A 27369-nucleotide genomic window follows, 5' to 3' on the forward strand; every position below is an offset into this window, starting at 1 on the left:
AGGGCTCACTCTGTCCCGTGATAAAATTTGGATTAAATTTGGTCATTTTTAAATTAGACCAAAACAAAAGTCTTCTTTGTTCTTTATTATGAAAAGTTATGTCTATTCACAGTAATTACATGAGAACAGAATAAATCAGGCTTTTTGTGACACACTTTTTAAGTTGAATCCTAGACAGGACATTGGATTGCTGGAACTGAGTGCAAATTACATAACATAAGTTAAGGTATTGTTTAAAGGGAACCTGTCACCACGTTTTTGGAAGATGGGATAAAAATAGCGTTAAATAGGGGCAGAGGTGGGCGTTACATTAGTGTGTTTGTTATGCGTTTATTACCCACCTAAGTTGCCGAAATACCTTTGCAAAGTCTCCGTTTTCGCCTGTCAATCAGGCTGGTCTGGTCAGATGGGCGTTGTCTTCCCCCAGATTTTGCGTAGTTTTCCGTTGGTGGCGTAGTGGTGTGCGCATGCCCAAGGTCCCGAATCCTCTGCCAGGGGATTTCAAAGAGCGCGGTGTCCGTTATTGCATTGGTGATCGGTGGGCGCGGCCATCTTCCTTTGGCCGCGCGTGCGCAGAAGCGGCGCTCTGCTGGCCGCGGCATCAGGAAAATGGCCGCGGGATGCCGCGCGTGCGCAGATGGATATTGCAGCGGCCATTTTCCTGAAGCCGCGGCCAGCAGAGCGCCGCGGCAAGCAGAGCGCCGCTTTTGCGCACGCGCGGCCAAAGGAAGATGGGCGCGCCCACCGATCACCAATGCAATAACGGACACCGCGCTCTTTGAAATCCCCTGGCAGAGGATTCGGGACCTTGGGCATGCGCACACCACTACGCCACCAACGGAAAACTACGCAAAATCTGGGGGAAGACAACGCCCATCTGACCAGACCAGCCTGATTGACAGGCGAAAACGGAGACTTTGCAAAGGTATTTCGGCAACTTAGGTGGGTAATAAACGCATAACAAACACACTAATGTAACGCCCACCTCTGCCCCTATTTAACGCTATTTTTATCCCATCTTCCAAAAACATGGTGACAGGTTCCCTTTAACAATCAAGGAACTAGGATGGAAGTCTTGAATGCCAACACTTTTGGACCAATTTGAGGGTATAAACAATTTTGTTCAGACCATTTTTGGGGTTTTGCATGAAATTATGTTTTATTCAAGAGAAATACACTTTATTCTTATGTTTCAGGACATAGATCTCCCCAAGAAACTGCTTCCAAAGCTAATTTTAAATGAAAGAACGCGTTACCAGTGTGAGACATGTAATGATTGACAGTTTGCTCTCCTGATCTACATGACTTACACTGGTGACTTCCCCCTTTTATTTAAATATATAAATATAACCTCTGCAGTCAGATTCTTAAAGAGATCTGTGTTTGACCCTGAGACCTTATCAGCTAATTTACATATTCGAAAAGACGTGGATTTCTCCAGAATAAGATACTGGGTTGCAGTTGTTATGATATCATTTTATTCAACTTGCCCATGCCCATATAGATGGCTTAGGCTACTTTCACACTAGCGTCGTGCACTGCACGTCGCTATGCGTCGTTTTGTAGAAATAACGCATCCTGCAAAAGTGCTTGCAGGATGCGTTTTTTCTCCATTGACTTGCATTAGCGACGCAGTGCGACGCATTGCCACACATCACAACCGTCATGCATCGCCGTTGCTTGTAACGTTTTTTGGTGCGTCGTTCCCGTCTTTTCCGACCGCGCATGCGTGGCCGGAACTCTGCCCCCGCCTCCCCGCACCTCACAATGGACCAGCGGATGCGTTGAAAAACAGCATCCGCTGCCCCCGTTGTGCGGCGCATTCACTGCTAGCGTCGGTACGTCGCAACGACGCAATTCGTCGTGCGTCGTCCGACGCTAGTGTGAAAGTAGCCTAAGGAGGGTTGATCCTACTGACAGACTCCTTTTAAAAGTGGAAAGCAAATACATTCCAGCAGTGAAAAAAAACCTTGGGTGCAACTGTTAGTACTAAAAAGTATGCAAAAGTTAAGCCAATAAAAAAATTACAAACATACTTAAGATAGAAGCAATTGGTCCATGCAAGACACCACAATATCTCACTATTATTATGCATATATGACTTGTCACTACTAATATTATATTATTTTGTTGATTTTATGTGGTGTGCTTGTTTTCCCCATGGATTGAGCAGATCTATTTTTCTCTTGGCAGCTTTTGTTTGCACATTTACAGTCTGTTATATTGCATATGAATTTATATGGGGATTTGCACTTTATGTAATATAGTACTGCACTTATTTATGTATTGTATGATCTGCCATTTTTAAGCCATACCCACCCATTTTCTCCTGTATTTTGCTTCTCCCCATTAGTCTTTTATTTATGTCTTTATAAATTCTTGTGCTTTTTTTAATGCTTATTGGATCAATAAAATGTATTTGTTTAATTATCATTGTAAAGCGTTATTGTTGGTGTTGCTTATATATATATATATAATGGATTTTGTTTGTTTCTATCCTTTGTGATTTGACAAACATTACAATAAATAGCCCCCTGCTGTTTTTCCCCATTTGTATTATACTGGTATATAATTGCACTTTTCATTTTCATAGTAATGAATAGTAATGAATCTTATATTTAGATTTCACTGACACTTAAATTTTTACTTATCTGCTCATTGTCTCGTTTACTGTTCCTACACAAATAGTGTCTCATTTGTTGAGGGTGTTCATATTGGGTTTACTTTACATCCTGAGGCTGTTCATCTTTTTACAAATAGCCCTGCCTTGTGGACTCTGTTAGTACCATTTTTTATACACTTCATTTTTTACTAATTTTTTCTCTTTTGTGACCCAGTAACAGTCTTTCCAACACAGCTATTTCATTTTTGCCGTTTTGACAATCATATATCCAGTATCGCTTGCTTATGTCCAAGCTCACTATCTGTGTACAGTATTGATTTGATTTATCTTATTTACCAATCTGCATTTGCAACTTTCTCCTCTTTTGTTACTTCTTTTGTTGTGGCAGATATTATTGCCCTGTGTGATTTGAGGTGGCATATTTTATCACATACCCTGTGTATATATGTGTGTATTTTTAATATTCCTGTTTTTATCAATGTGTTAGCACCTGTCTTTTAGTGCCACCATCTAACCATTGTTTGCTAATAAAAGGATTTTATTTTTAGTATTCTAGTTTTGACTTTTTCAATAACCACAAGTTCGTTTTTTCTTCTTTGGGCATAATATTGTACTAGACACTGCAATTTTCACTCTGCAACATTCACTACTGCTTGTTTGTGAAAAACACCCATGGAATCCAAATCATCACTACACCTGTAGACAAATTCCCAGAGTGGTGTGTTTCCAAATTGGGGTCACTTGAGGGGGGATTATGCTCTTCTGGCACTTTGGAGCTCTGTATTTTTAGCCCACAAAATATTGTATGGAAATTTGTTCTCCAAAAGTCAAGTAGCGCTCTGTCCCTCCAGAGTCTCACCGTGTGCCTAAGCAGTACTGTACAGCCACATATGGGGCACTGCCAAGTTCAGCAGAAATTGTGGGACAAATTTTGGTGCCATTTTTACTCATTTCTTCCAATGGGTCATGTCACCCGTAAACTATAACATCAAAATCTGCACTATAATATGGCGCTCCTTCCCTTCTGAGCTTAGCACTGTGCCTTAAAAGTATTTTCTGATTATATATATGCTATTGGCACACTCAGGAGAAATTACAAAATAAACTGTGAGATCCATTTCTTTCTATTAGTCTTTATAAAAATTAAAAACTTTGGGCAAAAACAACATTTTAGTAATAAAATGTACAGTAATTTATTCTTTCTTCACCACCCAATGGTATAAAATTCTTTGAGACACATGTGGTATCAACATGATCATACCCATAGATGAATTAATTAGGGGGTGTAAAATGGGGTCACTTGTGGAGGGGTTCTTCTATTCTAGCATCTCAGGGACTCTGCAAATATGACATGTCACCCTCAAACAATTCCAGCAATATCTGATCTCCAGTATGGCGCTCCTTCCCATCTGAGCTATGCACTGCGCCTCCAAAGTATACATGCCAATATAGAGGACTTAGGGTATGTGCACACGTTGTGGATCCGCAGCGTTTTTTGCAGTGCAGAAACGCTGCAGATCCGCAATTGATTTACAGTACGATGTAAATCAATGAGAAAAAAAAAAAAGCTGTGCACACGTTGCGGAAAATTTGCTGCGGAAACGCTGCGGTTTAAAAGAAGTAGCATGTCACTTTTTTGTGAATCTGCAGTGTTTTTGTACCCATTCCATTATAGAAAACCGCAGGGGTAAAAAACGCAGCAAATCCGCAAGAAAACCGCAGCAAAAACGCACAAAAAAAGCTGCGGAACCGCACAAAAAACAGCAGTTGTGTTTTCTGCCAGGAGAGACAGAATCCGCACCAGAAATTCCTAAGCCGAATCCGCAACGTGTGCACATAGCCTTAGGAGGGTTGATCCTACTGTAAGATTCTGTTTAAACATTGGAAAATGTATATTATAAAACTGAATGCAAATAACACAGGAACCTGCTGTAATTTATTTTTAATGTTTGAAAATACATAAGTGCTACTTTTCCTTTAAGAGTTATAGGTCATATAATACTTTGTTAGTTGTGGATAACATGGCAAAATATTGTGTTCTGTTTATTAACCCTATTTAGTTATCAGGAGAGCACACATTTTACATAATTGAAATAATTTCACTATGCCAACGAGAAACTATTTTAAGATGAGTGATTGGTTTCTAATCTGTTAATATACAGGGTACAGTGACATGAAATTGGTTTTGCAGAATGATATAAATTGATGCTACATTTAGTGCTGTAATGGTAAATATGCATTTTATACCACTTCCATTTGTCAGGAATCAAATGTATTTTCTTCATGATTTAGCAAACTGGTGTCTCGTAGGAAATTGTCCTAAACTTGATTTAATTACTTACAGCTTGTGAACAGAAGGCATCACATTACGTGCAGAGTGAGTAGTAGTAATTTAGTGTATAGACTCTGTCACCAAATTGTTTGAAATTAAATTTGAACAAAATTGCTATAAAATATTATAAATGTAAAACTTGGGTTTGTAGGTAATATAGCTACGGTATACTATGAATGACTCTTTACTCATATTTTCTAGTTTGATGGATTTAATACAAATATTCTGTCTTTCTATGTCTATCAACAGTTTGGCTAATATATTAGCACTATATTTTATTTAAAGGTACTAAAATCCCAATAAACTGGTAGATCACAGTAGAAGGAAATGAAGGTATGGCTTAGAATGCCAAATATTTGTGGGATAGAATGAAATAAGGTTATTTCATTCTGACTGTGAAAGGACTCTGTGAAGAATTTCACTTTTATTACTCAAACTAGTGGTATGGCTGTATAAGTCCTAGTACAACAATAAATTGGGTATCTATTTTGTAGTAATGCAATGTGTCAGCACTGAGAAATTAAGCTTTGAAACTACATGCAAATTAACCTGGAAGTAGATTATCAGTATGTCAATGCACTTATGGGCTAATTTCAATGTAGCTTTATAGCTTGATCTCTCAGTGCTGACACACTGATATTATATTTATTCTTGTTCTAGGAGCTGGGCAGCCATAACACTAGTTTCAGTAATAAAATGATCCCAACAGATTCCCTTTAATATGCCAACTAGGGATTTTATAAAATTTCTAGCTGTTTTATAGAATGTCCTGCATTTTTTGGCAAAGTTTAAAATATTACAAAATAAGGGGGAAAACTTTATTAATGTACTGAAATCTGTGAAACCTAAACTAATTAAAGATATAATAGACAACAGAGATGAGGAAATGTTATTAATTGAGTGTCATCTGAAAACTAACATTGCATCATTTTAGTCGGAAAACTCTGAAACCCAAGATAATTAAAAATCTAATAGACTAACAGGGATGAGGAAATATGTTATTAACAAACAAAATCATTTCCGTCTTTTAGTTATTAGATGCTATAATTATGAAATACATCAGATGAGGGTTAGGGCTAGTAAATGCATACAGGCTAGGGATAGTGTTAGGAAATGTATACAGATTAGGCATAGGGTTAGCAAATGTGTAGACATTAGGCACAGGCTTAGAAATCTCTACAGATTAAGGATAGGAAATGCATCAGATTAATTTGCTTTCTACAGTTCCTTCATTTTTACACAATACCTGTAGCGTATACATTACATATTCCAGTAAAGAAAATTGAAAGATAGAAGGGGATGGATCTCTAATATTGCTGCACCTCATATACAGTATACAACAGAGCTATTCTGCATGGGCTGTACTGGAACACAACCCTGGGAAAGTAATTTGATGATAAGTCGGTAATATAGCATCCATTGAATGGCATCATATTGTATTTTTTTTCTGGCTGTTTACTAAAGTGTAAAATTGAGACAGATGACATTAACACCGATCCGTCATTCATAGGATATTCACAATGGCAGGCACGGGGGTCTTCTGCAGACCCGCAGCTGTCATGATAACCCATTGGCTTCCCACAATCACGTAACAGGAGCACCGATGGTGCAGGACTGAAGGTGCACTTTTCGCCTGACGCATGTTAAATACCGCTGTCAGCGGTAGTTAACTGGTTAACAGCTGTGTGGGGGATCTCGTATCCCCCCAAGACTGTTACAGGCACATGACAGCTGATCAGATCAACTGTCATGTGTGGGGAAATATCCGCACATTTTAATCAATAGATCTTGCAATAATAATAATTTCCACAATTGGACGTTTTAAAAAATGTTCCTGTGCTGAGATAATCTTATAAATGTGTCCCAGCTGTGTGCTGTGTAATGGCTGTGTCTGACCGTGTAACCTGGTAGGGTATACCACAACTCCTGGGCAGGGAAAAGGCAAAAGGGTATACGGACAGAATAGCCCAGGATCACAGCTGATTCTTTTCTGTGAGGTAAAACATGTTTAAAAACAAGCAGCAACTTATTTACATCATAGAAAGAATCAGCTGCAATCCCGTGCTGTAATATTTGTATAACCTCTTTTGCTTCCTCCCCTGCCCAGGAGCTGTGGTATGATCAGACCATGTCCCTGCACGGTCAGACACAGACATTACACAGCAGGGGCACATTTATAAGATTATCTCAGCACAGGAACATTTTTTTGTGTTTCAGGACTGCACCTTCCTACAGCTCCAGGACACAGCTATGGGGGCTTTCTGTACTCCCTTGTATGCTAACTTTTTCTTGGGGCTGTGTGAGTGGGGAATTGTCCTTAACACTCAAGGTCATGAAGCTGTTATCTCATGGTCTCATTATATAGAGGAGGTGCTTTTTATATGGCAGGGCTCTACATCGCAGTTAGACAACTTCCTTGGTCAGTGATCTTAACATCAAGTTGACTTGGAAATATAGCAAATCACAGGTCAACTTTCTTGATCTTATGATGACTAGATTGTCTGATAGAATTTTTGGCATCAAAATATTTTGAAAAACAATTGCTACTCATGCCCCATTACATTCCACCACTTCACACCTGCCAAAATTAAAGCGATCGATCCCTATAGGTCAGTTCCTGAGAGCCAAAATAATATGTTCCAATAATCTTAACTTACCTATTTATGATTTTAGTCGTATCCATCCCCACCAAGGTTTGTATATTTCCCATTTCTTGTTATTTGTGGGAATAAACTTTATATAATTATTTTGTTACTTTAGTTGCCCTTTGTCATTTCATCCTCTCCTTTTCCTAGTGTTTTATTTTTTGCATGCAATTACTTGCCTTATGGGAAAACAGAAAACCTTCTTTGTTCGTTTTTCATATGTTGATCTTTAAAGGGCCACTTCTATTTTTTGGTGGAGAATTTTTCGAGATCAGTATACACATTTATAAGATTATCTCGGCACAGGAATATTTTTTCTTAAAGGGAACCTGTCAGCAGGATTGTGCACTGTAACTTACAGTGTCAGGTCAGCGCCGTTATACTGAATAAAATGATACCTGGGTTGATGAAATCCTTCTTGTGGTTGTTTCCTAATCTTTATTTTCAGTTTTGTGTTATTGATATGCTCATGCCCTAATGCAGGGTTCATGTATGTGGTGCTCTGATTAGGTATTCATTATGCCGACTACTGACAAGTCACTGATCCCTCACTGACCTGCCCCCTAGTTTGCATAATGAATACCAGCACATACAGAATAAAAAATAAAAAAAGCTTCTGCCAGGCAGGTGTCGGCCGTGACACCTGTGCTGCAGCATAATCGCATGGTTAATGTGCACTTAATCCCTTTTGCAGATTTACCTGAGCAAGGAAATAAAGAAAAAATAAATCTTTTTGAAAATGGTGCCCGCCGTGCCTGCTCAGTAGCAGCTATCGGTTTGTATAGAGATCCGATAGCTGCTGTTGCACAGGTGCCTGCGGTGCCATCATGCTGGAGAAGAAAAAAATGTCCTCCACTACGATGGCACCACCCGCACCTGCGCAGTAGCAGCTGTCGGGGAACTCCCCTTTTTTTTATTTCCTTGCTCGAGTAAATCTGCAAAAGGGATAAATGTGCACATAAGCCATGCGATTATGCTGCAGCACAGGTGCCACAGAGGGCATCTGCCTGCAGAAGCGTGTTTTTTATTCAGTATGTGATGGTATTCATTATGCAAACTAGGGGGGCAGGTCAGTGAGGGATCAGTGACCTGTAAGTAGTCGGCATAATGAATACCTAATCAGAGAACCACATACATGAACCCCGCATTAGGACACGAGCATATCATTAACACAAAACTGAAAATAAAGATTAAGAAACAACCACAAGACGGATTTCATCAACCCAGGTATCATTTTATTCAGTATAACAGGGCCAACCTGACACTGTGTGGAGGTTACTGTGCACAATCCTGCTAACAGGTTCCTTTAACATGGCCAATTGTGGAACTTATTATTATTATTATTATTTAAAGATTTATTGATTAAAATGTACCTTATTTGTGGGAAAATTCCTTTAATGTAATTGGCTGCTAATTATTTTAAAACATTTATACGCTTTTATCTTAAAAGAGAAAAATAGAAAAAGAAATGTGACAACTGAACCTTTTTTTTTTGCTTTATGTTTTCTCCCAATATTGGTAATAAATTTAAATTAAGAATATGAAAATGACTTAAAAATTTGGCCCCATATATCATAAAAAAAAGAGAAGAAAATAATTGGAAAGTACAAACGATAAAAATCTTAACCCCTTAGTGACAGAGCCAATTTGGTACTTAATGACCGAGCTGTTGTGAATTTGGATTCTGGGCTCCCCCGGTGGCTACTGGTGGAATTGAACTTGTGACATCATCTTCCCTGTTCACCTGTTCTGATTAGATCTGGGTGTCGCTATATAACCTGGCTTCTCTGTTAGATGCTTGCCGGTCAACAATGTTATCAGAAGCCTCTCTGTGCTTGTTCCTGCTCCCAGACATCTACTAGATAAGTTGGACATTCGTCCATGTTTTGTTTTTGTATTTTGGTTCCAGTTCACAGCTGCAGTTTCGTTACTGTGTCTGGAAAGCTCTTGTTGATCAGGAATTGCCACTCTGGTATTATGAGTTAATGCCAGAGTCCTAAAGTAATTTCTGGATGTGTTTTGTTAGGGTTTTCTACTGACCATGAAAGTATGCTTTCTGTCTTCTGCTATCTAGAAAGCGGACCTCAAATTTGCTAAAACTATTTTCCTGCTGCGTTTGTTGTTTCATCTCATATCACCGCCAATATATGTGGGGGGCTTCTGTCTCCTTTTTGGGCATTTCTCTAGAGGTGAGTCAGGTCTTATATTTCCCTCTGCTAGCATTATTTAGTTCTCCGGCCGGCGCTGGGCATATAGGGATAAAAAGTAGGACATGCTACCTGGCTACTTCTAGATGATGCGGTAGGTTTAGTTCATGGTCAGTACAGTTACATCTTCCAAGAGCTTGTTCCTATTGAGGCTTATGCTAGTTCTCTGGCCATGGAGATCATGACAGTTTGACCGGCCCACTAAAGGGTTAAAATCCTTGGCTGAGAAAGGAGAGAAATAAGAAGTCTGCTGAAAATTTTTTTTTTTTTTTTTTTTTTTTTTTTCTCTAGTAGTTAGTGTGCTCTTAATTGGATCACTTGCCAGTCTGTCTATGCTGCAGTCTTTCTTTTTTTTCTCTCTCCTTCTAATCTTTGAATGGCTCTATGTTCACCTGTCTATAATGGATCTACAGAGTGTAACTGCAGGTTTGAATAATCTCGCCACGAAAGTACAAAGTTTGCAAGATTTTGTTGTTCATGCTCCGGTATCAGAGCCGAGAATTCCTTTGCCGGAATTCTTCTCAGGGAATAGATCTAGCTTTCAGAATTTTAGAAATAATTGTAAGTTATTTTTGTCCCTGAAATCTCGTTCTGCTGGAGACCCTGCACAGCAGGTTGGGATTGTGATTTCCTTGCTCCGCGGCGACCCTCAAGATTGGGCTTTTGCATTGGCACCAGGGAATCCTGCGTTGCGCAATGTGGATGCGTTTTTTCTGGCCTTGGGCTTGCTTTATGAGGAACCTCATTTGGAACTTCAGGCAGAAAAAACTTTGATGTCCCTATCGCAGGGGCAAGATGAAGCTGAAATTTACTGCCAAAGATTCCGTAAATGGTCTGTGCTTACTCAGTGGAATGAGTGTGCCTTGGCGGCTACTTTCAGAGAGGGTCTTTCTGATGCCATTAAGGATGTTATGGTGGGGTTCCCTGTGCCTGCAAGTCTGAATGAGTCCATGACAATGGCCATTCAGATCGATAGGCGTCTGCGGGAGCGCAAACCAGTGCACCATCTGGCGGTGTCCACTGAGAAGACGCCAGAAAACATGCAGTGTGATAGAATTCTGTCCAGAAGCGAGCGGCAGAATTTTAGACGGAAAAATGGGTTGTGTTTCTATTGTGGGGATTCTACTCATGTTATATCAGCATGCTCTAAGCGTACTAAAAAGCTTGATAAATCCGTTCCCATTGGCACTTTACAGTCTAAATTTATTTTGTCTGTGACCCTGATTTGCTCTTTGTCATCTATTACTACGGACGCCTATATCGACTCTGGCGCCGCTTTGAGTCTTATGGATTGGTCCTTTGCCAATCGTTGTGGGTATGATTTAGAGCCTTTGGAGACTCTTATTCCTCTGAAGGGGATTGACTCCACCCCATTGGCTAATAATAAACCACAATACTGGACACAAGTGACTATGTGTATTAATCCGGATCACCAGGAGACTATTCGTTTTCTGGTGCTGTATAATCTACATGATGATTTGGTGCTAGGATTGCCATGGCTGCAGTCTCACAACCCAGTCCTTGACTGGAGAGCTATGTCTGTGTTGAGCTGGGGATGTAAGGGGACTCATGGGGACGTACCTTTGGTGTCCATTTCATCATCTATTCCCTCTGAAATCCCTGAGTTCCTGTCTGATTATCGTGACGTCTTTGAAGAACCCAAGCTGGGTTCGCTACCTCCGCACCGTGAGTGCGATTGTGCTATAGATTTAATTCCGGGTAGTAAATACCCAAAGGGTCGTTTATTTAATCTGTCTGTGCCTGAACATACTGCTATGCGAGAATATATAAAGGAGTCCTTGGAAAAGGGACATATTCGTCCATCGTCATCTCCCTTAGGAGCCGGTTTTTTCTTTGTGTCAAAAAAAGACGGCTCTTTGAGACCATGTATTGATTATCGGCTTTTGAATAAAATCACGGTTAAATATCAATACCCATTGCCGTTGCTGACTGATTTGTTTGCTCGCATAAAGGGGGCCAAGTGGTTCTCTAAGATTGATCTCCGTGGGGCGTATAATTTGGTGCGGATCAGGCAGGGGGATGAGTGGAAAACCGCATTTAATACGCCCGAGGGCCACTTTGAGTATTTGGTGATGCCTTTTGGTCTTTCTAATGCCCCTTCAGTCTTCCAGTCCTTTATGCATGATATTTTCCGCAATTTTTTGGATAAATTTATGATAGTGTATCTGGATGATATTCTGATTTTTTTCGGATGATTGGGACTCTCATGTCCGGCAAGTTAAGAGGGTTTTTCAGGTTTTGCGGTCTAATTCTCTGTGTGTCAAGGGTTCTAAGTGCGTTTTTGGGGTTCAGAGAATTTCCTTTTTGGGATATATTTTTTCTCCCTCTTCCATTGAGATGGATCCTGTCAAGGTTCAAGCTATTTGTGATTGGACGCAGCCCTCTTCTCTTAAAAGTCTTCAGAAATTTTTGGGCTTTGCCAACTTTTATCGTCGATTTATTTCTGGTTTTTCGGATGTCGTTAAGCCATTGACCGATTTGACTAGACAGGGTGCTGATGTTGCTAATTGGTCCCCTGATGCTGTGGAGGCCTTTCAGGAGCTTAAGCGCCGTTTTTCTTCTGCCCCTGTGTTGCGTCAGCCTGATGTGACTCTTCCTTTTCAGGTTGAGGTCGACGCTTCTGAGATCGGGGCTGGGGCAGTGTTGTCGCAGAAAAGTTCTGACTGCGCCGTGATGAGGCCTTGTGCCTTCTTTTCCCGTAAATTTTCGCCCGCTGAGCGGAATTATGATGTTGGGAATCGGGAGCTTTTGGCCATGAAGTGGGCGTTTGAGGAGTGGCGCCATTGGCTCGAGGGGGCCAGACATCAGGTGGTGGTATTGACTGACCACAAAAATTTGATCTATCTTGAGACCGCCAGGCGCCTGAATCCTAGACAGGCGCGCTGGTCATTATTTTTCTCTCGGTTTAATTTTGTGGTATCGTACCTACCGGGTTCTAAGAATGTTAAGGCGGATGCCCTTTCTAGGAGTTTTGAGCCTGATTCACCCGGCAACTCTGACCCCACAGGTATTCTTAAGGAGGGAGTTATCTTGTCAGCCGTTTCTCCAGACCTGCGGCGGGCCTTGCAGGAGTTTCAGGCGGATAGACCGGATCGTTGTCCGCCTGATAGGTTGTTTGTTCCTGATGATTGGACCAGTAGAGTCATCTCTGAGGTACATTCTTCTGCATTGGCAGGTCATCCTGGAATTTTTGGTACCAGGGATTTGGTGGCAAGATCCTTCTGGTGGCCTTCCCTGTCACGAGATGTGCGAGGCTTTGTGCAGTCTTGTGACGTTTGTGCTCGGGCCAAGCCTTGTTGTTCTCGGGCTAGTGGATTATTGTTGCCCTTGCCTATTCCTAAGAGGCCTTGGACACACATCTCGATGGATTTTATTTCAGATCTGCCTGTTTCTCAGAGGATGTCTGTCATCTGGGTGGTGTGTGACCGTTTTTCTAAGATGGTCCATTTGGTTCCCCTGCCCAAATTGCCTTCTTCTTCCGAGTTGGTGCCCCTGTTTTTTCAAAATGTTGTTCGTTTGCATGGTATTCCTGAGAATATCGTTTCTGACAGAGGAACCCAATTTGTGTCTAGATTTTGGCGGGCATTCTGTGCTAGGATGGGCATAGATTTGTCTTTTTCGTCTGCTTTTCACCCTCAGACTAATGGCCAGACCGAGCGGACTAATCAGACCCTGGAGACATATCTGAGGTGTTTTGTGTCTGCTGACCAGGATGATTGGGTTGCTTTTTTGCCATTGGCGGAGTTCGCCCTCAATAATCGGGCCAGCTCTGCCACTTTGGTGTCCCCGTTTTTCTGTAATTCGGGGTTCCACCCTCGATTTTCCTCCGGTCAGATGGAATCCTCGGATTGTCCTGGAGTGGATGCGGTGGTGGAGAGATTGCATCATATCTGGGGGCAGGTGATGGACAATTTAAAGTTGTCCCAGGAGAAGACTCAGCTTTTTGCCAACCGTCACCGTCGTGTTGGTCCTCGGCTTTGTGTTGGAGATTTGGTGTGGTTGTCTTCTCGTTTTGTCCCTATGAGGGTCTCATCTCCTAAGTTTAAGCCTCGGTTCATCGGTCCGTATAAAATATTGGAGATTCTTAACCCTGTTTCCTTCCGTTTGGACCTCCCTGCATCCTTTTCTATTCATAACGTTTTTCATCGGTCGTTATTGCGCAGGTATGAGGCACCGGTTGTGCCTTCCGTTGAGCCTCCTGCTCCGGTGTTGGTTGAGGGTGAGTTGGAGTACGTTGTGGAAAAAATCCTAGACTCCCGTGTTTCCAGACGGAGACTCCAGTATCTGGTCAAGTGGAAGGGATACGGCCAGGAGGATAATTCTTGGGTCACTGCATCTGATGTTCATGCCTCTGATCTGGTTCGTGCCTTTCATAGGGCCCATCCTGATCGCCCTGGTGGTTCTGGTGAGGGTTCGGTGCCCCCTCCTTGAGGGGGGGGTACTGTTGTGAATTTGGATTCTGGGCTCCCCCGGTGGCTACTGGTGGAATTGAACTTGTGACATCATCTTCCCTGTTCACCTGTTCTGATTAGATCTGGGTGTCGCTATATAACCTGGCTTCTCTGTTAGATGCTTGCCGGTCAACAATGTTATCAGAAGCCTCTCTGTGCTTGTTCCTGCTCCCAGACATCTACTAGATAAGTTGGACATTCGTCCATGTTTTGTTTTTGTATTTTGGTTCCAGTTCACAGCTGCAGTTTCGTTACTGTGTCTGGAAAGCTCTTGTTGATCAGGAATTGCCACTCTGGTATTATGAGTTAATGCCAGAGTCCTAAAGTAATTTCTGGATGTGTTTTGTTAGGGTTTTCTACTGACCATGAAAGTATGCTTTCTGTCTTCTGCTATCTAGAAAGCGGACCTCAAATTTGCTAAAACTATTTTCCTGCTGCGTTTGTTGTTTCATCTCATATCACCGCCAATATATGTGGGGGGCTTCTGTCTCCTTTTTGGGCATTTCTCTAGAGGTGAGTCAGGTCTTATATTTCCCTCTGCTAGCATTATTTAGTTCTCCGGCCGGCGCTGGGCATATAGGGATAAAAAGTAGGACATGCTACCTGGCTACTTCTAGATGATGCGGTAGGTTTAGTTCATGGTCAGTACAGTTACATCTTCCAAGAGCTTGTTCCTATTGAGGCTTATGCTAGTTCTCTGGCCATGGAGATCATGACACCGAGCCAATTTTTACAATTCTGACCACTGTCACTTTAAGAGGTTATAACTCTGGAACGCTTTATCGGATCCCGCTGATTCTGAGATTGTTTTTTCGTGACATATTGTACTTCAAGTTAGTGGTAACATTTCTTCGATATTACTTGCGATTATTTATGAAAAAAACTGAAATATGGCGAAAATTTTTAACATTTTGCAATTTTCAAACTTTGTATTTTTATGCCCTTAAATCAGAGAGATATGTCACAAAAAATAGTTAATGAATAACATTTCCCACATGTCTACTTTACATCAGCACAATTTTGGAAACAACATTTTTTTTGTTAGGGAGTTATAAGGGTTAAAAGTTGACCAACAATTTCTAATTTTTACAACACCATGTTTTTTTAGGGACCACATCACCTTTGAAGTCATTTTGAAGGGTCTATATGATAGAAAATAACCAAGTGTGACACCATTCTAAAAACTGCACCCTTCAAGCTGCTCAAAACCACATTCAAGAAGTTTATTAACCCTTTACGTACTTCACAGGAACTGAAACAATGTGGAAGAAAAAAATGAACATTTAACTTTTTTTTGCAAACATTTTACTTCAGAACCATTTTTTTTCATTTTTACAAGTGTAAAAACAGAAATTTAACCACAAATGTTGTTGTGCAATTTCTCCTGAGTACGCCGATACCCCATATGTGGAGGTAAACCACTGTTTGGGCGCACCGCAGAGCTTGGAAGTGAAGGAGCACCGTTTGACTGTTTCAATGCAGAATTGGCTGGAATTGAGATCGGATGCCATGTCACGTTTGGAGAGCCCCTAATGTGCCTAAACAGTGGAAACCCCCCAGAAGTGACACCATTTTGGAAACTAGACCCCTTAAGGAACTTATCTAGATGTGAGGTGAGCACTTTGAACCCCCAAGTGCTTCACAGAAGTTTATAACGTAGAGCCGTGAAAATAAAAAATCGCATTTGTTTTCAGAAAAATGATTTTTTCACTCACAAATTCTTATTTTCACAAGGGTAACAGGAGAAATTAGACCACAAAAGTTGTTGTGCAATTTCTCCTGAGTACGTCGATTCCCCATATGTGGAGGTAAACCACTGTTTGGGCGCACCGCAGAGCTTGGAAGTGAAGGAGCACCGTTTGACTTTTTCAATGCAAAATTGGCTGGAATTGAGATCGGATGCCATGTCGCGTTTGGAGAGCCCCTGATGTGCCTAAACAGTGGAAACCCCCCACAAGTGATACCATTTTGGAAACTAGACCCCTTAAGGAACTTATCTAGATGTGTGGTGAGCACTTTGAACCCCCAAGTGCTTCACAGAAGTTTATAACGTAGAGCCGTGAAAATAAAAAATCGCATTTTTTCTACAAAAATGATCTTTTTGCTCACAATTTTTATTTTCACAAGGGTAACAGGAGAAATTAGACCACAAAAGTTGTTGTGCAATTTCTCCTGAGTACGTCGATACCCCATATGTGGGGGTAAACCACTGTTTGGGCGCACCGCAGAGCTTGGAAGAGAAGGAGTGTCGTTTTACGTTTTCAATGTAGAATTGGCTGGAATTGAGATCGGGCTCCATGTCACGTTTGGAGAGCCCCTGATGTGCCTAAACAGTAGAAACCCCCAACAAATGACATCATTTTGGAAACTAGACCCCTTAAGGAACTTATCTAGATGTGTGGTGAGCACTTTAAACCCCCAGGTGCTTCACAGAAGTTTATAACGTAGAGCCGTGAAAATAAAAAAATCACATTTTTTCTACAAAAATGATTTTTTTGCCTCGAAATTGTTATTTTACCAAGGGTAACAGGAGAAAATGGACCCCAGAAGTTGTTATACAATTTATCCTGAGTACGCCGACACCCCATATGTGGGGGTAAACCACTGTTTGGGCGCATGGCTGAGCTCGGAAGCAAAGGAGCGCCATTTGACTTTTCAATGCAAAATTGACTGGAATTGAGATCGAACGCCATGTCGCGTTTGGAGAGCCCCTGATGTGCCTAAACAGTAGAAACCCCCCAAAAGTGACCCCATTTTGGAAACTAGACCCCCATGGAACTTATCTAGATGTGTAGTGAGAACTTTGAATGCCCAAGTGCATCACAGAAGTTTATAATGCAGTCGTAAAAATAAAAAATATTTTTTTTTAACAAAAAAGATTTTTTAGCCCCCAAGTTTTTATTTTCACAAGGGTAACAAGAGAAATTGGACCCCAAAAGTTGTTGTCCAATTTGTCCTGAGTATGCTGGTACCCCATATGTGGGGGTAAACCACTGTTTGGGCGCATGGCTGAGCTCGGAAGGGAAGGAGCGCCGTTTTGGAATGCAGACTTTGATAGAATTGTCTGCGGGCGTTATGTTGCGTTTGCAGACCCCTAATGTACCTAAACAGTAGAAACCCCCCACAAGTGACCCCATTTTGTAAAATAGACCCCCCAAGGAACTTATCTAGATATGTAGTGAGAACTTTGAATGCCCAAGTGCTTCACAGAAGTTTATAATGCAGAGTAGTGAAAATAAAAAATATATTTTTTTCCCACAAAAAAGATTTTTTAGCCCCCAATTTTTTATTTTCACAAGGGTAAAAAAAGAAATTGGACCCCAAAAGTTGTTGTCCAATTTGTCCTGAGTATGCTGGTACCCAATATGTGGGGGTAAACCACTGTTTGGGCACACGGCAGAGCTTGGAAGGGAAGGAGCGCAATTTTGGAATGCAGGCTTTGATAGAATGGTCTGCGGGCGTTATGTTGCGTTTGCAGAGCCACTGATGTACCTAAACAGTAGAAACCCCCCACAAGTGACCCCATTTTGGAAACTAGACCCCCCAAGGAACTTATCTAGATATGTGGTGAGAACTTTGAATGCCCATGTGCTTCACAGAAGTTTATAATGCAGAGTAGTGAAAATAGAAAATATTTTTTTTTTCCACAAAGATTTTTTAGCCCCCAAGTTTTTATTTTCACAAGGGTAACAAGAGAAATTGGATGCCAATATTTGTTCTCCAATTTGTCCTGAGTATGCTGGTACCCCATATGTGGGGGTAAACCACTGTTTGGGCACACGGCAGAGCTCGGAAGGGAGGGAGCACCATTTGACTTTTTTAGCGCAAAATCGGCTGTCGTGTTTGGAGACCCCCTGATGTACCTAAACAGTGGAAACCCCCCAATTCTATCTCCAACCCTAACTCCAACACACCCCTAACCCTAATCTCAACCCGATTCATAATCCTAATCACAACCCTAACGATAATCACAGCCCTAACCCCAAAACAGCCCTAATCTCAACCCTAACCATAACCCTAATCAAAACCCTAAATCCAACACACCCCTAACCCTAATCTCAACCCTAACCTCAAACCTAACCCTAATCCCAATACACCCCTAACCCTAATCCCAACCCTAACCTTAACCCTAATCCCAACCCTAACCCTAATTCCAACCCTAATCCCAAACGTAACCCTAATCCCAACCCTAATCCCAAACGTAACCCTAATACCAACCCTTATCCAAACCCTAACCCTAATCCCAACTCTAACCCTAACTTTAGCCCCAACCCTAACTTTAGCCCCAACCCTAACCCTAACCCTAATTTTAGCCCCAACCCTAGCCCTAACCCTAACTTTAGCCCTAACCCTAAATTTAGCCCCAACCCTAACCCTAAATTTAACCCTAACCCTAGCCGTAACTTTAGCCCCAACCCTAACCCTAGCCCTAAGGCTACTTTCACACTTGCGTCGTGTGGCATCCGTCGCAATCCGTCGTTTTGGACAAAAAACGGATCCTGCAAATGTGCCCACAGGATGCCTTTTTTTCCCATAGACTTGTATTACCGACGGATGGCCAGACGTCGCGTCCATCGTGCACTGGATCCTTTGTGTTTTGGTGGACCGTCGTCACAAAAAAGTTCAATGTAACCTTTTTTTTGTACGTCGCGTCCGCCATTTCCGCGCATGCATGGCCGTAACTCTGCCCCTTCCTCCTCAGGACATAGACTGGGCAGCGGATGCGTTGAAAAACTGCATCCGCTGCCCACGTTGTGCACAATTTTCACAACATGCGTCGGTACATCAGGCCGACGCATTGCGACCGCCCCGTACCGATGCAAGTGTGAAAGAAGCCTAAGGCTACTTTCACACTAGCATCGTACTCGGCCCATCACAGTGTGTCGGGCTGACGTACCGATTAGCATTGTAAGCGCCGCACAACGGGTGCAGCGGATGCTGTTTTTTCAACGCATCCGCTGCCCCATTGTGAGGTGCGGGGAGGCGAGGGCGGAGTTCCGGCCGCGCATGCGCGGTCGGAAATGGCGGACACGTCGCACAAAAAAAGTTGCATGTAGCGTTTTTTTGTGCCGACGGTCCGCCAAAGCACGACGCATCCGTCGCACAGCAATGGAGAAAAAACGCATCCTGCAAGCACTTTTGCAGGATGCGTTTTTTCTCCAACGACGCATTGCGACAGAAGCCAAAAAACGCTAGTGTGAAAGTAGCCTAACCCTATCCCTATCCCTAACCCTAAATTTAGCCCCAACCCTAACCCTAGCCCTAACCCTAACCCGAACCTCAGCCCTAACCCTAACCCTAGCCCTAACCCTAACCCTAGCCCTAACCCTAACCCTAGCCCTAACCCTAGCCCTAACCCTAACCCTAATTTTAGCCCCAACTCGTCTCTCCTGCCGGCCGGCAGATGGCAGCAGATGGCGGGCGCACTGCGCATGCGCCCGCCATTTTCTTTCCCAAGGAGGAAGCCGGCCGGCAGGAGGAGACACAGGAGGACCCAGGGACACCGGGTAAGTATGATAGGGTCCCCGAATCCCCCTATTTCTCTGTCCTCTGATGTGCGATCACATCAGAGGACAGAGAATTACCGATCGCTTTTTTTTGCGGTCGCCGGTAAACAGTTAATTACCGGCGATCGCAAAACAGCGGCGCTGTGGTTTAAGTACCCTTAGCGGCCACCGTTAAAAGGCGTATCGGCGGTCGTTAAGGGGTTAAAACTAAACTGCCAGGTCATAAACTAGGGAAAACGGTCCCGGTTGGAACTGAGGTTTTTAAGTTTTAATTATACTTCTCTTCTTAACCATGTGTGGTGTCTTCTCTCGCCACCCAAAGTTTTCATCTGCTTTCCTGTTTTGTGTCTGTCATTGAAACGACACTCACCCTCCTCCTGTGTTATGGATCTTGCTGTTAGAATGAAAAGAGCACCTTCTCTAAACGGAAAATTGTCCATCATACGACACAATACTCACCGCACTGTTTCAGACACTATGGCTATGATTGTAGCAAGAGGATTTTTAGTAAGAAGGCACAAAGAAATAAGACTGGCTGGCATCCACATAAAACTAGATAATTCCTCCCATTTAATATTAACACCCTCAGAATAAAATCATGATATCAACATTTCTATAATGATGATTCTACTGCGGAGGGTTGGGTGGGGGTAGTTGGGGACCACAGGAAAACATCTGTCTGACAGCATAAATGCCACTTTTGACAGTGTCTTGGCCATTACAGCAAGTGTGATCTGTAATGTGCCAATAACATGCTGATGATACAATATGTAATATAGTCACACTCACTGTGCATAGTGCTGGCTCAGATCCTGAGCCTGCTCCATAAACTTGAGCACTATCTGCTTTAACTATGCAGCAGATGGCACCAACAATTAAATTAACCAACTAAAATTCCAATGGAAGCTGATCATCTAGAGAAATGTGCAGTGTGCATAGTATTTGGTGAATTTGAAAATCTGGCAAGTTGGGATTAGTATAAATAAAGTAATCATTTTCTTAAAGGGGTTGGTATTTTGAAGAGGATTTGCTGTTTCACCTGTCTCCTTCTACAACCTAATCCATCCCTGAGTGCTGACCTTTCACTCATACTGCTCCATGAGTGCTTAATAAATATACACATTTGGGGCATTTACCAAGCAAAATGGGGCCGAATGTGCACAAATAAAAATCAGCTTATACGTATAACTTGCATTAGATTTGCACCAGAATTGGCAGGAGCGGCCACAGAAAGAAGAGCGCCCCTGTGCAAGAGTAATATATGGGCCCTTTGCAGTCCAATAGTTCACCACAATGCAAATTTCCAACTGTTTTGGAGGTGGATGGGGGCCCTCTTACCTTTAGCATCCCTGTGCTATCATATGTCCATTCCTGAGAGTTGGTATGTGTTTTACATACATTTTGTGTCTGACTAGTTTTGACATAGTCTATGAAAGAGGGAATGCATTTGAAAATGTGTTAGTGTGCCTATTTGGTCCCAAATTATGATGCAAAAATGTGTAAATAAATCAATCAAAGACATAAATGGAAGAGAAGTGTTCAGCGTATCCAGCAAAATATGCCATTCATTTCACAGCATGTTCCCCTGGCCTGAACCCGGTAAACAATAATTTAAATGCATGCATTCACCACCGTATTATTAAAGACATTTTTGTACATGCCTTCACGGCCAAAGTTCCAGGTACTCCATTGACTACTGCTGTGCGCTATTTTCTTGCACTTCTTCTGTCTATAATTTCTATTCCTGCTGGTCAGTGGTTTTAAACATTGGCACATTATTCATTTACTAGTTCATTCATTCCTTGCTGCTATCTCAACATGAAACCCACTGTAGTGGATAAATTGGACAGTGAATGTCTGACTACTAAACAGTCTTGTGTCTTGCACGTATTAAATATTTTTTTCTGGTGACCATAATGAAAAAAACTAAAACAAATTAATGATTACATGCTTGATGCCTATTTTAATATTTGAATATGATTTTTGTTATTTTTTTCGCTTTTTGAACTGACTTTATAATACAGTATGTTTTTCTGGTTTTACATATAACTGTGCAAAATCACATTTTAAGCAACAGCCCAAAATAATTATTCTTCAAGATTAAAAAGAAGGGTGAAATAAAACTGTCTATGTCAAAATTTCAAAAGATACAGTCTATTAAGAATATAAATTATGATATAAAATTTAGAAAACAAGATGGCAGATATAAATTAAAATCCACAGATGATCATTTATGGATTGCTTGATTAATAATTAATCTGCTGTATTATCTTTGTGGAGCTGATTCATATACAGGGGTTGGATAAAATAATGGAAACACCTAACATTTTGGCATAATAATCTTCGAACATGTTATAAACATGCAAACCGTGACATATGGTAATGTTTTGTAGTTGATTATTTGTGTTATGTGATATGTGTTAGGGCTGGCGGAACACACCGAGTAAATATAGAGATGTTATTTGGTGCGTTCGCAGCCCTGGGTCCACCGTTCAGGAAAAGAACCTGCTGCTGGTAAACGGCGGCACTATATGGCGGTAGAAGCGATCTCTGTTGCTTCACAGAGTCGCTACAAAGAAAGAGCTGTGTCCTGTTAAACTCCACAGGAATACACAGTAACTGCTGAGCGGAAGGCAGCTTGTGGTCACGCAGTCAAGGAGGCAAACATACAATCTCCTCACCTGAGGAGCCGGTATTCTAGGTGGCTTATTTCAGCCGGGGCCCTGAAACCATACACACAATCTCCTCACCGGAGGAGCCGGTATTCTAGGTGGCTTATTTCAGCCGGGTCCCTGAATCCACACAAGCGTGACCACATTGGCGCAAAACACATAACTTGCATTGATACTAGCGCATGGCCGTGCGGCCATGTGAACCTTATATAGCTGCAGCAAGTACAAGACCTTCCTAGAAGGACCAATGAGAGGCTGCCACAGAGCCTGAGCACCTTCAGGACCTTCCTGGAGAACCAATGGGCTTTGCTGCAGTATCCAAGCATGTGACCCTCGATCTCCAATGAGAGATCTTACCCTGGGCATGCTCAGAAGGAGAAAAGCAGGACTTAGTCCCAAAAGCGTCTGCTCGCCGCTGCCCAGCACTGGCTTCAATGGCAGAAGCTGGAAAAGCAGCAGTAACCCTTTGCACAGAGTCAGAGTGAGCGAGACGCTGGGACCGATGTCTCCGCTGAGCAGGCTCCACTGTGGCAGGAGAAGAATGGGAGACCGCAGCAGAGATAGCCCGAGATTCCCCCTGTGCAGAGGCGGGAACTCGACCCCCAACATCACCGGCCCCCCCCTGGACCTCACCACACTCGAAGGCAGCAATGAGCTGCGGAGCCCGAATGTGCTCAGCAGGCTCCCGGGACCTGTCTTCAGGACCATAACCCTTCCAGTCCACCAAATAAAATTTTTTGCCACGTACCACCTTGCACCCCAAAATAGCGTTCACCTCGTAATCGTCCGTAGATGAACCCGATGTCCCGGCAGATGACTCAGAAAACCGAGACATGTATACAGGTTTCAAGAGGGACACATGAAAGGTGTCGGTGATACCCAGGCGTGGTGGAAGGGCTAAACGGTAAACCACAGGGTTAACCTGTTTGAGGACCTTGAAAGGGCCCAAGTAGTGAGGTGCAAACTTAGTGGACTCAACTCGCAGCCTGATGTTACGGGCTGAGAGCCACAATAAATCGCCAGGAGCAAAGGTCGGTGCGGGGCGCCGATGTGCATCGGTGAAGGACCTCATTCTCTCCTTGGAGGCCCGAATGGCATCCTGAGTGCGGTCCCAAATATCCCGTCCCTCCACAGCCCAGTCTGCCACCCTGAAATCAGCGGAAGACTCGGGCATAGGCACAGGTACCCGCGGATGCTGACCATAGTTAAGGAGGAATGGGGTTTGTCCAGTGGAGTCGGCTACGGCGTTGTTCAGCTCAAACTCCGCCCACGGTAGCAGGGAATCCCAGTCATCCTGCCTGGCTGAGACAAAATGTCACAGATATGTGACCAAGGTCTGGTTGGCCCTCTCTACCAACCCATTCGTCTCGGGATGATAGGCAGAAGAGAGATTCAACTCAATGCTGAGAAGACAACAAAGCTCTCTCCAGATGCAAACTGGGGACCCCGGTCACAATTTTGTCCGCCATACCGTTTAGGCAGAAGATGTGTTTTATGAACAACGCTGCCAAGGCCCGTGCAGAAGGTAGCCGTGGAAGCGGCACCAAATGCACCATTTTAGAAAAATGATCGGTGATAACCCAAATGATGGTACAGCCACGAGACTTGGGCAAACCCACCACAAAGTCCATCCCGACCATCTCCCAGGGCCTGTCTGCCACTGGCAAGGGATAGAGTAACCCAGCTGGCCATTGTCGAGGAGACTTATTTTTGGCGCCGGAGACACACGCCCAAATATAATCTCCGACATCACGGACCATATGTGGCCACCAGTACGTCCTCGCCAGCAGTTCAGATGTCTTCTTTGTCCCAAAGTGTCCACCCACTCTGGATGAGCCCAAGAGAGAACCTCCGGTCGCAAGTTAATGGGTACAAAAGTCTTGCCCGGAGGCACAGACTCTAGCGAAACCGGAGCTACGGTACTCAAGCTCTCAGAAGGGACAATAAGCCGAGGCTCCCCTTCCTCCTCCTCAGATGACACAACGGAGCGAGACAGGGCGTCAGCAAGAATGTTCTTCTCCCCAGCGAGATAATGGAGGGTGAAGTGGAACCGGGAGAAGAACAAGGACCATGTGGCCTGACGAGAATTTAGCCGCTGGGCTGTTTGTAAATAAACCAAATTTTTGTGGTCCGTGAAGACCTGGAAGGGAAAGTGAGCCCCCTCCAAAAGATGTCTCCACTCCGAGAAGGCTAACTACATTGCTAGCAACTCCCTGTCCTCAATGGAATAATTCCTCTCCGCTGGTGTGAAGGTCTTGGAGAAGAAGAAGCAAGGATGCTTCCGACCTTGAGCATCCTTTTGGAAGAGGACTGCTCCTGCACCAACGGATGAGGCATCCACCTCCATTATAAATGGCTTATCAACATCGGGACGATGTAGGATGGGAGAGCTAGCAAAATGAGACTTAGGAGAAATAGAAGAAAAAGCCTTGGAGACCTCTTCTGACAACAATTTGGGATTTGCTCCCTTCTTGGTGAGGGCTACCAAGGGAGCTACCAAAGTTCAGAAGTGGGGAATGAACTGACAATAGTAATTTATGAACCCCATAAAGCGCTGCACCGCTTTAAGAGAATGGGGTTCTTGCCAGTCCATCACAGCCTGTAGTTTGGCAGGATCCATAGCCAATCCCTGGGCGGAGATGATATAGCCCAGGAAAGGTAAAGACTCCTGCTCAAACATACACTTCTCCAACTTTGCATAGAGGGAGTTTGCCCGTAAGAGGTCGAAGACTCTGCCAACATCTCTGCGGTGGGAGTCAATATCTGGAGAGAAGATGAGAATATCATCCAGATAGACTACGACCGAGGTGGAAAGCATATCCCGGAAGATATCGTTGACAAAGTCTTGGAAAACGGCTGGGGCATTACAGAGCCCGAAGGGCATCACCAGATACTCATAGTGCCCATCCCTGGTATTAAACGCCGTCTTCCATTCGTCCCCCTCACGGATGTAAATCAGGTTATAAGCACCCCGCAGATCTAATTTGGTAAATACCCTTGCTCCCCGTAGCCTATCAAAGAGCTCAGAAATCAGGGGCAACGGGTATTTATTCTTAACGGTGATGGCGTTAAGACCCCTGTAATCTATGCAAGGACGTAATTCTCCGTTCTTCTTCTGCACGAAGAAGAACCCCGCCCCTGCAGGTGACACTGACTTCCTAATGAACCCTCTTGCCAAATTCTCCTGGATGTATTGGGACATAGCCTCTGTTTCCGGGAGAGAGAGGGGGTAGACCCATCCCCGAGGAGGTTCTGCTCCAGGCAAGGGATCAATAGGACATTCATAGGGACGGTGAGGTGGAAGGGTCTCCGCAGCCTTTTTGGAGAAGACGTCTGCATAGGACCAATAGCACTTGGGAAAGGAAGAGAGATCTGCGGGTATCTCACTAGAGGAAACCTTAACGCACTCCCTCACACATCTGCCCTTACATGAATCACTCCAACCCAATATCCTCCCAGAGGTCCACTCAATATGTGGGGAGTGGACATGGAGCCAGGGTATTCCCAGCAGAATCTCGTCCATTCCCTCGGGAAGAACAAGAAGGGAAATAATCTCCTGGTGGGAAGGGGACATAGATAACGTGAAAGGGACAGTCTGGTGTGTGATTTGTGAGGGAAGTGTCAACCCATTCACTACTCTTACAGTCACCGGTTTGGCGAGCATCACCAGAGGTATTGCATGGCGCAGAGCAAAAGCAGAGGACATGAAATTCCCCTCTGCTCCAGAGTCCACACAAAGCTCGACTGTTAGAGAGGAAGAGCCCAACATGATTGTCCCTTTGAAGGACAGCTTGGAGGAAAACGCTGCTGTATCTAGTGAACCTCCTCCAATGGTTACTAGATGCGATCGTTTACCTGACCGCCGTGGACATTTATTTGCATAATGTCCTTGTTGGCAATTTCTACAAACCACGGGTACTTGAGCGGTCCGAGACTTAGGTCCCGCTTGAGAAACTTCCATGGCCTCATGGGAGTTGGATGCCTGAACAGAAGATTCTAGAGGTCTGGCGAAGGTGGGAGCCAGTCGAAGCCTCTGCCTACACTGGGTCCGCTCTAACCTCCGCTCGTTAAAACGGAGGTCGATGCGGGTAGATATCGTAATGAGCTCCTCCATTGTAGCGGGAATCTCCCTGGTGGCCGAGGCGTCCTTCACATGGTCTGCCAGTCCTTTCCAGAACACCGGAATAAGGACTTTATCCGGCCACTCCAGCTCAGAGACCAGAGTCCGGAATTGGACAGCGAACTGGCTGACCATGGACGAATCCTGTGCTATTGCCAACAATTGGAGCGCGGTATCGTGGGTGACACAAGGGCCCAAAAAGACCTGTTTCAGAGCGTCCAGGAAGAGAGGAGCACTCTGCACCACACGATCATTACGCTCCCATAGCGGCGTTGCCCACTCCAATGCCCTGCCCGACAAAAGTGATAAAATAAATCCCACTTTCGCCCGTTCCATAGGAAAACGTGCAGCCAGGAGCTCAAGATGTATGGAGCACTGACTCACGAATCCCCGACATAGCTTACTGTCACCAGCAAACTTGTCTGGAAGCGGGAGACGGGATAAAGTCGGAGCATGCGTGGCAGAGGACAAACTGGCTGCAGCTACACTGGCAGCCTGAGCAGCGACTGCAGTAACATCCACAGCTGAGGTTGTGCACTCAAGAGCCACCAACCTACCCTCCAGCTGCTGGATGTACCGCTGTAGACGCTGATCGTCTGCCATTTACCAGCCAGACCCTGGCGCTAGTATACTGTTAGGGCTGGCGGAACGCACCGAGTAAATATAGAGATGTTATTTGGTGCGTTCGCAGCCCGGGGTCCACCGTGCAGGAAAAGAACCTGCTGCTGGCAAACGGCGGCACTATATGGCAGTAGAAGCGATCTCTGTTGCTTTATAGAGTCACTACAAAG

General features: G+C 43.7%; 1 protein-coding gene across 5 annotated transcripts in view; it reads left to right on the plus strand.

Annotated features, from left to right (window-relative positions):
* The window catches only part of KHDRBS2 (KH RNA binding domain containing, signal transduction associated 2), a 773482-nt gene that overhangs the window by 229096 nt on the left and 517017 nt on the right, over positions 1-27369 (plus strand). The window lies entirely within an intron of this gene.

This window comes from Ranitomeya variabilis, chromosome 2, assembly GCF_051348905.1.
Source record: "Ranitomeya variabilis isolate aRanVar5 chromosome 2, aRanVar5.hap1, whole genome shotgun sequence".
Lineage (NCBI taxonomy): Eukaryota > Metazoa > Chordata > Amphibia > Anura > Dendrobatidae > Ranitomeya > Ranitomeya variabilis.